Source organism: Enoplosus armatus, chromosome 5, assembly GCF_043641665.1.
Source record: "Enoplosus armatus isolate fEnoArm2 chromosome 5, fEnoArm2.hap1, whole genome shotgun sequence".
NCBI classification, from domain to species: Eukaryota; Metazoa; Chordata; class Actinopteri; order Centrarchiformes; family Enoplosidae; genus Enoplosus; species Enoplosus armatus.
Genome location: NC_092184.1, coordinates 7,360,265 through 7,376,641, shown reverse-complemented (window position 1 = coordinate 7,376,641; position 16,377 = coordinate 7,360,265). Strand labels below are relative to the sequence as shown.

Below are 16,377 nucleotides of genomic sequence, written 5' to 3'. Positions count from 1 at the left end.
CTTAAAGTTCTGCCTAAACTTACAGGACAACAAAACTTAGTGATAATGTATTAAGTAACGTTTCTACACGAATTACTCAAAAATTACTCTGCTGTGACTCGTGATGAACAAACAGTTAAGGTTCTGTCCAACCTTACAGGACAACCAAATCCAGACTAAATGGCACAGCAGTCGGGAAATGTTTAAAACCAGAGTAATAAACTCAAGGTTCCCGATTTGGCTGATTAAAGGGGCCCTTGAAGTAGATGGGATGATACGGGATCACAAAGCTTGTTTGCAAAGCAATCCATTCAGAGGAAATGGTTTTGGGGTCATTGGGCCATGGGGATGTTTTGCATTTACTGCAAACCATGTCAGCATCTCTACTGTGCAGCTGATCCAAACAGAGGGATGCAGATGCATTCTGTGGCTTGTTTAACCCATTTAATATGCACTGTTATGTCATTTTGCAGTACATTGAACAGGGTTTCTCAAAGTGTTTCTTTGTTTTTGTTTTTTTTGTTTCTGTGGGATCCTGTATTAAGCAGAGAGCTGTATGACCTTATTTGGAGTAGTTTCAGGGCATTTTGTAAATGTTGAGAATCTTCATAGTAAAGGATATTGTGAATAAAGGGCAGTATAGTTTGCATGTTCTCCCCCAACAACAGAGCCTTGCAAAGAACATAGCGTAGGGAAGCTTAACTGTGAAACACAGCAGGGCTTTCTGTGTGCCCGCTAGTGCTGATAGGACTGACTTCCTGTATGGCATCTGTTAAGGGCACAGCCAGTGAGATGTGAGATTTATTTTGTTGTTGTCTTTCATTGGGCATGAGGGAGTTCAGCATCTAGACTATGAATTATTTCCCAAGCAGCATTTCAATATAATGTCAAAAGAGTGAAAGCTTGCAGATGTTTCTGCTCTAGATTTGCTTGAGATGCTGGATGGAAAAATAAACAATGTAATATTTTGTTCCAGTAAAGCCATAAAAGGACAGCGATGATTGTTCTGTCAGTTCATTTATTGTCATCACTGGAATTGGGCACCGCATAGCCTCTACTACATGACATGCAACTGTATTAGCCTTCATCAAGACTTTCACACACAAGAAAAGTAGATTTCCTGTGATTTATAGTACTAATATAAAGTGCAGTTTAGCTTCCTAGCTTTCCACATATTTAGTTTTCATGCTGTTAGGCACAGTACAGCCATGGGACATGACAAGAGGCAAGACACAACAACATCATGGATTATATTGACTGTCTAAAAGAGGTCAGGGAACATTATCATGAACTGTTTCATTTTTACTGATGTTGACTATGGAGTAGCGTGTTCTACATAAAACTGATGAGTGCAGCAAGATGATGAGGAGGAAATGAAGTCCTGGCGTACATGTTTTTTTATCAACCCTGAGGTTAATATGTTTTTCACAACTCATGATGATTGGATGAAGCAGAACAGCAGCCATTGCAGAAATCCCCTTAATGCATTTATACTGCATCTATCCAGCATTAATACTGCAGAGAGTTCTTTATTCAAATTGAGTAGAATAACTCTTGCAGCCAACAACTTAAAAGATGTATTTCTTTTATAATCTCTGGCTATAAAGAGTACAACTTGTGTTTCAAATATTTCCCGGGGTGCAGTAGTAGTTCACCATACTACATTCTTCTGAATTAAAAAGTAAGGCCTCTACAATGGCCACATCTGTGCATGTTATTGACTGTTCACATTGGAATTTGCGATGGAAATGTACACCAAGTGAGGGGCAAACAACACAATGGATTATGACTGGCTGGGAGTGCAGAGTGAGCAGCACTTAACAACGGTGCTCATTGAGACCAGATTAACAAAGGATATTCTTTTAGATGAAATTGGAGAAATGGGGAAGAAGAGACGAGAGCTTACTTATCCACAGACTCAGAAAATGATTTTCCGTAATGATTGCATGAACTCATCGAAAGCTTTTGGATATTCATATTTTAGTTCATGTTTTTTCACAACCAGTTTTTCAATCGTTCCCTTCATACCTGTATCAGTAAATGCATTCAGCACAGAAATAGGTCAGAGTAGAGTTTACAAGACATTAGCCCTGTATTAAAATGTACAGACATTCAGTTTCATCAGATCAGGATCCAGCAACCATCAACGATACAGATAGTGAGTACACAAACTAAAGGCTCAACAAACAGTGATGCAGCCTCGCTGCACATAGCATGCCATGCATTGTCGTGCCCTATTATCATGCGTTAAACAAATGGCTCACTAAGCACCTTCTTGAAAGATGTGCTTGCCATGAAACTGTTTGAAGCACAAGCCCCCATATAAATGTTTAGAGCCACTGAATACATTTCCTGCATGTGTTTACTTTAAGTCAAACAGGCCTTGAAAAAGCAGTAAGCGAGGGATGCTTGGTGATTAACAGTCCTGTGTTCGCTGGGAGGATTTTGTTATTTCCCAGTCTTGTTCTAGTGACAGATCTGGGAACTGCAGGGCTTGAGCAGCACGCACTCATAGAGAAAGTGAATACTCTGTATGCTTATGTATTTGCCTGTTGTGTTTGCCCACTTGCGACTCTTTGTGTCCACCACACGGCAGCAGCTGGAGCATGAGGCATCCTGGTCTGTCTTCCATCTAGTGGTCTAAAACACAAACCACAAAACCGCAACATCCCCAGATTGCATCTTGGACAAAAGGTCAAAATTAACAACTGCAATCGGTTGCATTTATGATGACTTATCGGATGTTCCTGACCTGGGGTTGAGGACCCCCACAAAAGGGTCACAAGCTAAATTTGAGGGGTTGCAATATTATTAACAGGACATGAATTCTTTGATACTTTCTTCTTCTGGACATTAGAAATTATTAAAATGAAACAAGGAAAGAAAATAACTCTTTGCATGAATTGGATGAACAGGTAGACTATGGAATGGCAATTAGGTGTCACAGGTTGCTTCGTTTTACAGGGTCAAAACCCAAAAGGTTGCAAACCACTACGCAATGGCATCTGTTGCAGATTATGGTCAATCAAGACAAATCAGCAGAATGACAATTTTTGTGATTGAGTTTTAAAAATGCATCACTTCCTGTACAACACTACACTTTTCAGTCAGTGTACTATCCACAATTCTACAGCTAAATGCTTCATTACGCCCAATAAAAAGTATTCTCATAGTATAATTTTTCTGTGACATCTTTTTGTATTTCCATTTCAAGTACATTTTGTTCAGCCAAAATGACATTGATGCTGACAAGAAACAGAAAAATCACACCTCTTAATTCATTGTGACTGAGGTAACTACAACTACCAGCTGACCAGTGGATTGGCAGCTTACTCAAATAGCATGGAGAGAAATAAATTCATTTTACTCTCGTGTGGTCATGTATGATGGATGAAGAGTGTGTACATGAGTGTGGGGTGGGGTGTACACTGTAAGTGCTTCCTGGCATACCCTGTTTGGCTGTTGAACTGACTGAATCAGAGCTGCCGGTGGTCTGATCTCAGCCTGGCTCGGCTGTGATGTGAAACAATTAGCCCATGTCCATGGGGGCCACCCACAGTGAAGCCCACAGCTTTACCCAACCCTGTGGATGCAGCAAGGATCCATGTTCATCCCACAGATCGTTTCCATGTTGTCATGGGAGGGCTAAAGTTGTTCTTTTAGGAGTAGCTGGCTGTCAGTTGGTCTGAATGCTGAATTACTTTAAGTCCCCTTTAGTGAGGACTGAAATCGCTGCGGGTGCTGTTTATTGACAGCATGACTACACTGTAAGCCTGGTGTGATTTAAGCTTGTCTCATTGTGTAGACTGTAGCTGTGAGATGAGTCGAACATCTCATAGTACTCTGATTAAAAGACATTAAGATAGGCCTCCATATACTGTAGTAAAGCCATCTGTTAATCTCCTCCTTCTATTTTGGATTAGTGCTCATTCCAAGATATGGTTTAAACACAGCCACAATTCAATTCTACTTATGCAGAGTGTATTTTGTGGTGTGGAATATGTATTTAAAATGCCCTCTATTATTTAAATGTGAGTTTTTGTAACAAGATCACCTAAATTTAGAATGTAATAAATGTCACAGTGTTCTGTTTTCACAATGTTATATTTATTTTGATAGTCTGAAAAAAAAGTAGTTTAGTTAAAACTCAATATAGATAGTTAAACTATCTATATTGACAGTTCACAATATTGGATCCTAACTGGATGAGAGTGTAATACTTTGGACAAATGCTGCAAACTTATCAGACTGAAAGATTTTAGCAATTATAGACTTTGGGTCGATGCATTATCCCCCATTCATAATCCACCATAGATTTCATTTCACAAAATGATACCCGCTGGCATGATAGTAAAGTATGCTGTGGAATGTGATTGAAGTTTGACATTTGATGACAAGTATTTCCAGATTAATTTCAGGCAGTATTATGACTTCTCCATCCATAACTTTCTGTGTTGTGTTTTCTGATTGACACAACATAAGCAGAAGGCATCATCACTACATTCTGCTCAGAGAAAAACGACAGTGCCTTTTTACTGATACACATCTGCCAGATATATTGACTTATGTAAAAGTTAGTAACATTATGTTCTGGACATTCCACAGTCCTATCCGAGGGCAGTTCATTATTTTTTTAGCACCAACTAGACCTACGTAAGCACAGCTTGTCTTAAAGGAAGGGGGAAGTGGTAGGTTAATATCATGCACAAGGCTAATGCTGCCGCTTGTCAGTTTCCAGGAAATGACTGCCTCTGGAAGACATTTGTTTGGACAGTATGTTGATTCTGACTTAGTTAATAGCTACTGTATCATATTTTGGCTAAATCGTACATGAAATTAATGTCTCTATTCCCCCGTAACCATGGTTTTATGGTAACATCAGCGTATATGCATTCTAAACAACTTAGGTACACATAAATTTTATGATCATGATTGCTATGTGCTCGAGGGAGAGCGGGGTGCAAGCTTCAACAAGCTTCTCTTTTGGTAGCCCAGACACCAGATATTTAAGTGGCACAAACAAAGTTCACTGATGACTGACATCTCTCAGAGGAGCTTTATTTTTCAATCCCTTTGAGTTAATGATTACATTTACTAAGATATTATAGAGACTGTATTTTCATCTTATAAACTGCAGCTTTTAATATCCAATGTCATGATGGTATAAGCCAGGATCTTCAACAAATCAGTAGTTCTAGTATGATGATGTCCAAGCATGTCAAATGAAATTTTAAGTGGTTGTCCAAGAGATTCTCATTTTTTATTTTGAGGACATCTTTCGTGGTAAGCAGTCATTGTAGTGTTGTGTCTCACTGCCTCCAGGAGATCAAACTGATCATTGGGTTTTTTTCATGGCTCTATGTTTGTCCAGCCATGGTAGCTGCTGCTGACTACCCAGCTTCAAACAATATTGTTAATGCCAGAAAGCATGTATCACTTATTGTGAACCAGTGAATTTTTTCCCAGAAAAGACACTAGGTGCATGTACAGTAAAAAAATAAAAATAGTGTAAGTTTTTAATCAATGATGAAGAACAGTAAAAATGTCAGATAACAGAGTTGACCTGTTGGTGTTGAATAGCACTATAATTCGGCACCTTGGAAGTTGGCTAATAAGACATGTATTGTTTACTTGGTGACCATTTTGATAAAAGAAATGCATGTAAGTTGATGATATTAATTCAAAATATTGTCATATTTTGATTGGATGATATATTTAGTGTTATCTTGGTAGGAAAAAAGTGCATCCAGTATGATTTGTCTTAAAAAGACAAGGCTCAGCAAATGTGGTGTCATGCAGAAGCAGCAACAACGTGTTCGAAATAGTGCTCTGTGAATCTGGGACATCTCTGTACCTGGCAAGATTTGCATTGCCTTCTCCTCCTGAAATGAGCACACTTTCATTCTTTTCTGGACTAATTTAGATTTTGTTAACAAGTTCCATGCTACGAAAAACCACACACAAAATAATAATAAAAATAAAATAACACTAAATAAGAAAACAAGACAGTTTCCAGATACCCAGCAGGGCAGTGGGGATGTGTGTCAAATCAAAGGCATTCATGGATCATCTGTTATACAGTATCTCTAGTAGTGGTGTCTTAAGAACCCCCTCATCCTCCTTCCCTATTCTTACTCCCCCACTCAGCCACCCCCCCCAACCCGTCACACAGACACGCACACACACTACCCACCCTGGCGCACACGCCTCATGTTTTATTCAGCAGCCTATGGGAAGGCTGTATCTGTCTTTGAAGAGTGCTGCCGAAATCATGTAGTAGACCCATCTCATCCTCAGTCTTCAAGGGATGATACAATATAAGTGTGTACATGCTCAGAGGACCATAGGCCTCTGACAGTGCAGGTGGGCCAGGTCTGCTCTGCTGCTGTATGAGGTATACAACTGGCCTTTAGGGTAAATTTAGCCTGTAGTTGTACTGGAACTACTGCCCGTCCCAGGTTAAAAGCCTTTCCTCCATAGACATCTGGTTGTCGTCCTTGGCTGTGGTCCGCGGCCTCTAGCAGAGCTTGCAAGGTGACAGCTTTACCTTCAGACACCATGTTAACATTGTAGAAAATACATCATCAGCATCAACCTTGCATCATCTCCTCCCTGGTGGTGCAAGTTATACTCAGTGTAATAATGAATAACAGGTCATGTATATGTGTTTGGCATTGTTTATTCTCTGCTATTCTCAGTTTTATGTTGTAAATTTGATAATCTGGGGTTTGTTTTGGACTGTTGGTTGAAACAACAATTTGAAGCAATTTGAAGACACAAAGCGTCTCTTGGCAACTGTGATGGACATTTTTAAGTATTTTCTGACATTTTGTACCACTGAGCGATTACTCTGAAAATGAATCAGTAAGAAAATATACGTTAATTGGAGCCTTACATGTGTTGTAACTGTAATCTGCAATCTGATAAATTCACCTAATGTGAAAATGAGTTCCAAAAGTGCTGCACAATTGTATAAATTTCCTTGTTGATCCTCCATGTGCAAATTAGACTCTGCAATGGACTCTTGTGGATATGCGTGGATACTTGTTTCATGTTTTGAATATGAAATACCCCACTATTCAGTGTTTCACACAAGTGAACATTTCACTGGGTTGAAATACCTCCATTCCCAAGGGGTTTGGATTAGAGAGTCCCCACTGTATCCCTTTGTTGTTGATTTGTGCTTTCAGCATGCTTCCCGTTGTTGCCAGCACTTTGTTTGAATTTCGAGCATTATGTGGACCTGAAGACACAAAAAAAAATCTCATCTCTGCCACTGAAGTCAATGGGGAATTTTAGGAGGACTAATATATTAGTGCTCCATCGCAGCTATTAAATCCATTTGACTAAGGAAGCATGTTTTTTCATGGCTTTTCATCATCTGGAATTTAGACATAAAAATATATGTGAAGCTTTGGGCAATCACTTGGCAAGAAAGGACCGTGTTTATGTACATCTATATCTTCAGAGGGGCCTTGTTGAGGTATCTGTCCATGCCTGATGCGATTTCTTCTGCTGAGAGAGCTCTTTGAGGTTTGTCAGGTTTTTCCTGCTTGACTTAATTGAAGAGAGGGCAGGATTGTGTGTGAGGAAAAAGAGGGAGTGGGGCGGGGGCGGAGGGGCTAGTGCCTTGGAGTGTCTTTCCACAAGTGCTTTGCTACCCAGTGCTGAAACTGGAACCCTGTGGGAACAAGCATGTTCAGGTGTATTTTATGAGCAGTGCATGGATGGTGAATTGAGGGGACAAATTGCATGCAAGCTGAAACACAAGCGGTACTTGGCTGCCTTGTTTATGAATACCTAGAAAATAGACACTAGTTTAACACAGTATTAATGGTTTATGTTCGTTTTTGGCATTCATGTTGTGCACCAATTTGACAACTATGAAGGTTTTGTTTTAGAGCTGACAGTTGTGTTACGCTTGGATAAACAGGAGCTTATCCATAACTATTCTCACACTTATCTGACAATCAGCTACCTGATATGTCAGAGTTTCCTGGACTTGTTGTAGCTGCTGTAAACAGATCAGATTATCACAGTTGCCACTGGAGAACTGGGTGTGGATGTCCACTTATGTGTTACCATGTTAACATAATGACTCTTCACCTTGCTGAAATTCTTTACTCCAGACTTACATGGCTTTATATGTTCACAACAAGATCTATTTATCAGACAAAACCATTCGAAGCCCAAACGTAATCAGCCACCGCACTCGTCTGCTGAGGAACAATTGGGTTCAGAGCAAAGCAGCTTTATTTGTAGGACTTCAAACAGCCTATTCTCCCCAGGGTCATTACCCTGCTCAGGAAATGAGAAAGTGGGCTCCTGATGTCACTGGCAAACCCCTTGCACAGAATGCCGGGTTAAACTGGGAGGGGGGAGGGGAGGGCCATGCTAGATCAGAGTTCAGACATGTTTACATTACAGCTCAGGATATTTCTCAGAGCCCGGCCAAGCTGCTGAAGTTCCCAGGCTCCAGAGTTGCGGAGTGCTGAAAAGAAGCACAAGCATTCACTTTTTCTTCTCTCCTCTCCCTCCCGCTCCTGTGCTCTGGGGTCTAAGTCACAGTTCAACTCCATTTGCATCGTGGTAAAGTTCAAGTCTTTGTTGCAGTTGTCCTTGGGGGAATATTATAGATGTGAAATACATGAAAGGTGAAAGTCACAAACTTAGTTGACATAGACAGTGTTTGCATGTCTGAAATGTTGCTGACATTGTTTTAGAAATGAATGTCTAACTAATAGCAAATTAAGCACAAGTATACATTATTACAGTTTTGTTCGCTAGTCCTTGACGTCTCCTTTTCTTCATCTTCTTTCTTTCTGAAGAAATGTTTGATATGTATACCACTTTCTCTGTCTCAACAGTGATAATAACAACGTGTGGCAAAACACACCAGGTGAATGCTGTCCAACAACCAACATACTGAGCTCAAATAGGTGTTTTAATAAATATCAGATCCTTTCAGTGTTGTCAACTTGATAGAGATTCAGGGATTGTTATTTGTCTTTTTAGATAGCTGACTACTTAAATCATTGCAGGGCAGTGTGGATGGCACTACTGCATCACCCTGCCTTATGGAGCTGCCAGATAATTTAATAATAATTAGCTTGGGTTTCAGTGGAGATTTTAATGGATTTTTCCTGTTTATTTTATCTTGGATCATATTTTCATAGTTTTGGCTCCTGCGTCTATTGTTGGTTTTGATAAAACTTACCAAGATATATGCTCTGGGAATGTGACATCATTGTTAAAAAGGAGTGAGGCTGGGCAAGAAACACAAGTGTTCAGACCATCAGACAGGTTTAAAACAAAAACCCAGGTTAGCCAACTTATTTGGAGGAGATAACAAAGGCAAATAGTGAAATGATTTCCCAAACTACAAAACTATATTACCTGAATAACCATCACAATTTAAATTTGACCTTCTGTACTTGCCTTAGTTGTGCACACACACCGCTTTCCGATGCAATAAGGGATCATTAAAAACATTACAGGTGCGTTCACTTTCGGCTTTACCTCCAAATAAAGTGGTAGATAATCTGGCTGTTTTGGCTTGTTAGCTGTCTGATCATTTGACCGTCGGACTTCATTGTAGCGATTCTACTGTGACCCCAGATGAGTATAATAATAATTTAACCAGTTTGTTATAACAAAGTTGTAATAAAGAGGAATTGTCTCTTAATGGTAGCATTTTCAGAGGTTTGCCACACTTATAAGTGTAGAAATCTCAGGGAACTACTAAACCATGTCGTTTTTGGGCATGAATGGTCAGATTTAAAGCAACTAAATATCAATCACAATATTCTGGTTATCAACTGTTTACAAAATATAGGTATTGGTGCTGTATCAGCCTTCAATATCCCATAACTGTCAAATCCTAATTCAAATGTTTCAGACTGTTAGACCAGCCTGTCTAGAGCATCAGATACAGGTCTAGAGGAGGAACATAGATGGTCTTGTTTCTTGCCTCAGCTCTGCCAATAAGCCTGAGAAGTGGCAGCTGGAATGTTTGTGTTAGTGCTCTGCTGTGGTGAGGTGTCACGGTGCTGAGCTATGCTCTGGCGCCTGCTCTCTCTCCACCTTGCCTAGAGGCACATAGACACTGCTGTTGCATCTACAACACACACGGGAGGTGAAACCAGGGGAGGATCTCTGGTCTTTATCTGCCCTGTTGAATCATCTACAATCTGGTTTTAACAGGAAGCAGGCCTACAGTGACGGTGGCGATGCATGGTTTGGTGGCAATTTTAGACTAATTTCAGCATGTACTGATTATGACAAATATTGGAAAGCTGTCTGCTCACTGATTCGGTTTGGATTCTAATTATTTTGATTTTAAATATATCATGGCTCCAGTTAAAATGAATGCTCTTTGTTCTAATATGCAAAAAATGTTTAGTTAAAGGGTATTTTTGAATACAAAGTCCCTACCTGCAGATGTAATAGTGCAGATCTTATAATAATAATAATAATAATAGATCTTAATTGGCCAACAACAGCAGTTCCTCTACTTCAAATGAGGCAAACTTCCATTGAGTATGGGCTTTCGCATGCTTTAACTTTGCAGTTAATGTGGAAGGTGTATCACAAAAGTTCAGTAGAGGAAGACGATCAAACCCATGTCCAGAAACAGCTGATTTTAAAATGTAATGACACATGCATAATGTTTTACAATGTAAACACTATCTGCTCTTTGCATGACAAGTGAGAGGAATCTGTTTTCCTACCATGAAAGGATTACATGAACGAGTAATGAGCAGAAACACAGAGTCTCACACTGACTAACAGTCTTGACTTCAAGTTGTTTGATTTGCCTAACATTTATGGCAGCTGCAGGAGGCTGTAAGTATCAGATAAATACACTGGTTAACCACAAAAAAATGTAAACCCCTGCTATGCAATAGTAACGAATACTGTCTTTTTGAGATTTTAAGTTTTAATTGTCACTTTGTAAGAGAGGTTTTGTTTATTATTGTAATTTCTGAGGCTGCTTGTGGTGTTGTATTAGATTGCATTACAGTGTACAGGGCTTTCTAGAGTATTTTAAGCTTAAAGAAAAGTGAAAAGAAAACCATAATAAGGGAAGTTCAGGGAGGGGATTCCTAATATCTCCGTAAGGGTTTATATTTTCACCTTCTTACTCTCCCTGAAAGGTCTCTGCACACTCTTACGGTACCTAATTCTCCTGAATTGTTATTTTTGCCCCTTTTTAAGTTTTTATCTAATCTCTCCACTCCAAAAGTATATTTAATATTTAATTTAATGAATGTTGCCTCCAGAAGATGAGAATGAGTCTTAAAGCAATTAAGGAGGTGAATCCTATAACTACATGGGAGCTGCTTTTAAGCGGGCTTGTGGAGTATATCCAAATAAGGCACAATATCTTTATAAAACATAGCATTTAAAGCAATTTAGAATATCACACCAAAATGTAGCAAAGTTAGATCAAGATCAGATCATATGTGTAGTCCGCTGGTTGGCCTTTAATCGCAGGACATGAGTGGACTACACCAGAGCCAACTTTGATTAAATGTATAAGTGGACCCTTAAAACAAACTGGCGTCATATCAGACTATATCTGGCAGAAAGTGGGGAGGGATGTGTTAGGTCAAGTGCTGCCTCCCAATGATCATTAATCAATTAATTATTCAACACTTCTCCATCAATTTTCCACTGTGTTTCTCCAAAGAATGATTACTGTATGCAGCACATAGGACTGTGCTAAAATTATTTTTCTGTAAGGTGAGTAAAATAAAAGAATATGATCATTGTTATTGTTGCAATCTTTTTCTTGGTAAAATGTTGGATTTGCCTAAAAGAAAACACTTGATCATGCACTATAAGTAGATAGTCAGAGGGAATGGTTCCTGTAATAGGGCCCCTTTAAATTTATTTGGGCTTGTTCTTTTGAATTGATGGCAAACAATCATTAAGCAAGTAAAGGCTCATTCTCCTGCCCTTCTGCTGACAGAGAAAAACAGTGATGCTGCATTCTTTTCATAGCTATTAGTGAGAAAGTGGGGTTATTATGTGTGCGTATGCATGATAACAAGAAGGAGAAAGAGAGTGAAGAGAACATTCCTTTCTCACTCCCACTCTCCACCACCACACCCCCATTGCTACTCACTGCCACCCCACCCCCAGTTTCCTTCCTGTGCTTTTTTTAGAGTCTATTGGATGTTTTTTCCCACATCCGGCAACAAAGCCAGCCTTTTTATGCCATAACCCAACAGCATGGTGTTCTGTGGTTCAGCTACACACGGGCATGGTCAAATGTGATAAATGAATTGAAGCCCACTCTTTCCTGACTTCCTCCTGCACTTCACTTGACAGATTGCTTAGGTAGTCTAGTCAGGTGGAGTGGCTCCTTGAAGAACAGAAATTGTTTCTATCATGTACAGTAGAATATTTTCTGTGTCCTGTAACAATGAAAGATACTTCTGTAGATATACTGTATATTGGTTGTCAATATATTAAATAGCCTTCAGCCTGAGCACTACATAGGAATTTAAGACTTCAGGCCCCTTAGCTTGGTGTGTATATAATTTAGATTAGTTTACACTGAAATTTATCAAGATCAGAGCATCTTGAAAACTTGTAATTTAATGCTTTGTTTCAAAAATCGGAGGAGCTGTGGCAGAGTGGTGATTGCTTGAGGTATGGATATAAGTGGATCAAATTTTTTATTAGATTTTTCTCATGGAACTGGCTTGTAACTCAAGATTTAGCAGGTCGCAGGTATCAATATTCAGGGAAATCTGTACCACCAATTTCCCACTGACCTAGTTACATTTCAGTAAAAATGCTAGAACGGTGTGTTGTGAATGAAAGCATTAACATTGCAGGGACAAGCATGTAAAGGGTTACGTTTGCCAGATGAGAGGCACTTTCAGGTGGAGCGAGACAATCACAAGACAGATGACATATCTGAATCCGCAACTTGTTTATGGATGCCTTGCCATTGCTTTTACTGGTGATTTATTGAATATTAAATACATTACAAGAACATTGGCACGGGACAAAAACAGCTCCTTGCCCGCCATGTTCTTGAAAAATGTTATGGTGGTTGGCATCCATAAGTAGCTGCATGTGTGAATAGTGAAAATCACTTGTGGTGCCTGAAAGGTTATCCCAGTAATTTACCAGAACTAAGTGTGAAAGAGTCTATACATTCATGATGTTGCCTCCCACTGGCAAACAATGTTATTGCAATTCTAACACTTGCACCAACTAGGCAATGAGTGTTTTTAGCGCTGCAGTATTTCATGCATATTGATGCTACTGATTTGATTCAAACTGCAGTGTCTGCAGGTCTGAAACTGATCTTGTGGTCCTGCCATTGGATGATAAGGTTGGTTTAATGTTCTTTACATCAGTGACACTGTTTGTCCTTGTTAGAGTAAAAGTTAGCTGCAGTACAGCTTTTTGTTCACCATAGATTATCTTGTATTTTTATATATATGAAAATGGGTTCCTTAAATGGTTACTTACTTTATGGACCACTGACCTACAGAATATACACAAATTAAATATTTTAGCCTAATGCTCTTTTCAATAGTATTATACCTGAACAACCTTTCAAAGCACTGATTAAAATAGACACTTTATCAGCTTTTGTCCTCATTGTCATTCCCAGTGAATTAATTCCCTTGGTAAGAGGGAATTTTCCCCTCTATTATGCTGCCTTGGCTGAGTTTGAATCACCAAGCTCATCTGTTTTGCCTGAAGTAGTCAAAGGGGGGGAAAAAAACAGCTGTCTAGTCAGTGAAGGGATGCCTTGCCAGTTGAGCTGTGAAATCCACACAAGCAAGCAGGATAAGCTCTTGCACCCTGACCAAATATCATGTCCTGGGATGGAAATGCAGATTGTTCCATGTACACAACCTTGACCCAACAGGGTGTAATTTAATGTGACAGCAGCATATTGTATAATGTGATATCCTCAAATCTCATCACATTGGCACTAAAGGTAGATGTTGCTTTTTGTTTGAATGACATTTCTACCTACAGCATACAGAGGTAACATCATACAATGCTAATTTGAATGCTAACAATGCTAATTAAACTAAAATGCAGCTTTGGCACAGGTTTTTCATTGTGTCACAAACAAGATGAGGAATGACTTGTGGGTTTGCCTAACACCATTCATTTTCCAACACGTTTACTTGTTAATGTACAATATGTTCAGTCTTGCTCAACCTCCAGTAACAACCTTATGTTAGCTGGTGAACTTGTGTAGAGTAGACTGGAAGTGAGAGATTTATTAACTTGTATTTCCATTTCCCCCTCCAATTTCTCCAACTTTAGCGTCAACTATCACTGCGATCTGCCAGTTCATCTGCCATACGACAGCCTCTGTCTGGTTAGGTTATTGTTACTTTACAGCCCATTCCTACAGACTGGGCAGAAGGAGCATGGCCAGATTCCGTGCTTCCTCCTTTAGCAGATGCTGTGACGATCGCCACATGGCTGTGAGTCCCTTGTCTGAGCAGTTTTCTTTGCTGCATTTTGAGGGTTCATTGTCCATGTAGTTGTGTAATACTACACACACACTAGTACAAGCTACTTAAACATTTATTACCAGTTCACATTACTTAATTGAACTCAGTTGAAGTAGTAGCAACAGAATTGGATTTTTCATAGTAGATGTCCTTTTTAAAATTTAATTTAGTGTGTTTAATCAGGTATAAAGAATTTAGATAAGTCAGAGGCTGTAGTAAATGTTGCAGTTGGATTGGGACTTGGCTTTTAAACTACTGGCAAAATGTTCACCATCAAGAACAGTATTTCCAAGCAACGGGTTAGGGTTAGGTGTTTACCTAGATCAGATGCCACTGTAGGTACAAGTGATCTGCTTTTAACTGCTATGGACTATTTTGCCTTGAGATAGGATGCTTAAAGGATCATTCACTGTCTTGATCAGCATAAATCCTCTTGAACGGTTTGAAATCACAACACTTAGTGTTTCCCTTAACTTTGAATGAATGTCAGTGATCACATCATGAGAAAGTTGTTTTTTTCCACTGGGATAGATTACCTGAGAGTACAGTGTGTCTCTCTCTCTCACCAGCTGCGACATGTAAAAAGACCTAAAGCGTTGGTTCACAAGGCCCACGTAGACGCACACAAGAGCTGCCTGCATGCAGAAACTTGCTCAGAGACATAGGCTCTGCTGCAACCTTGAACTCTCCCTGCCACTGTGAGAGCCACCACTTGCCCAGACAGTGGTGAGCTCAGTACCTGCCGGGCTCTCTGGGAAGGCAATTTAGGCAACCCTTGGAATTAACTGTTTTTTTTTTATTCTACATGTGCAGGAGAATACACATTTTACTTTTCATGAAAAAGTTGCCCTTGTTGGCCTAAATTTCAAATTGGGTCAGCAATAGAGAAGAGTGTCCTGTGGCCCTTTTAAATGAAATGCTAAAATGCTGTTCAGATAGTATCTCTCTGTGCACAGGAAGTGACAATTCAAAACTTAAAGCTGTACTTATCAGTTTTTGACCAGTAGGGGGCAGAACTGACATAGCCTTGACATGTTATCACCTTTCATTCATTTGGAGTCATGTTTCTGGGCACCTGATAAATTTAAGTCAAATAGTCATTCTCCTTTTAGCTCTGTTTTGGTCTCCACCTCCTAGAAATGTTACACTTTCTTCACCAGCTAGTCCATTTTGTCCATTTAGTTTTGTTTTTACATCATGATCACATATTTGCCTGGGTTCCATGCAGTTAACTGACAGTATGCTTCATGATTTATTGGTATTTAGGTTCAAATCTGACAGTTACCTGATAGCAACATTTAGAACCAGCAGTGTACAAAGTTATCTAGTGCAGTCATTGGTTTTCTGATCAACCTGATATTTCCATGGGTTTCTTTGTTTTTTTGTGGCAGTTAAACTAAGACTTTTTACCAGTCTCCACAGTGTGTGTGAAAACCAGATGTTTTTTAGGCCACAGCTATCCGGGATCAAGACAAACACTTTTGAATTGAACTGAATTGTTTGTTTTTCATGGATGACGGTATCTAACTAATATCTAAGATGTATCAGTATCATGTGATGTTTTGTTTTTGTCCTTCTGGGAAATGTCAGGCTGATGATACATTTTTAGAGGTCACATATTTTCTGCACCATGGTCCCCCAATGCTCCCCCCCACCACACACTTTTTCCTTGGTTGGAGTCTGTGAGAGCTCTGCAGTGTTTTCTGTGTCCGTCTCTGCCAGCGCCGGTCTACACAGACCTTATTTGGAATGTCAGGACTGATAGGAGTGGGAGTCAAACAAAGCTTCCCACTCATTTATTTTTTCTTCTTACTTTCTAGCTGCAGCAGTCCCTTTTCAAACCGAACTAGCAGAGGATTGTTTCAGAGCATGAGTGCAGATTAGTGTGACTGCT

General features: G+C 39.5%; 1 protein-coding gene across 1 annotated transcript in view; it reads left to right on the top strand.

Moving 5' to 3' along the window:
* The window catches only part of maml2 (mastermind like transcriptional coactivator 2), a 33,211-nt gene that overhangs the window by 677 nt on the left and 16,157 nt on the right, over positions 1-16,377 (top strand). The gene's annotated exons all lie outside the window — the stretch shown is intronic.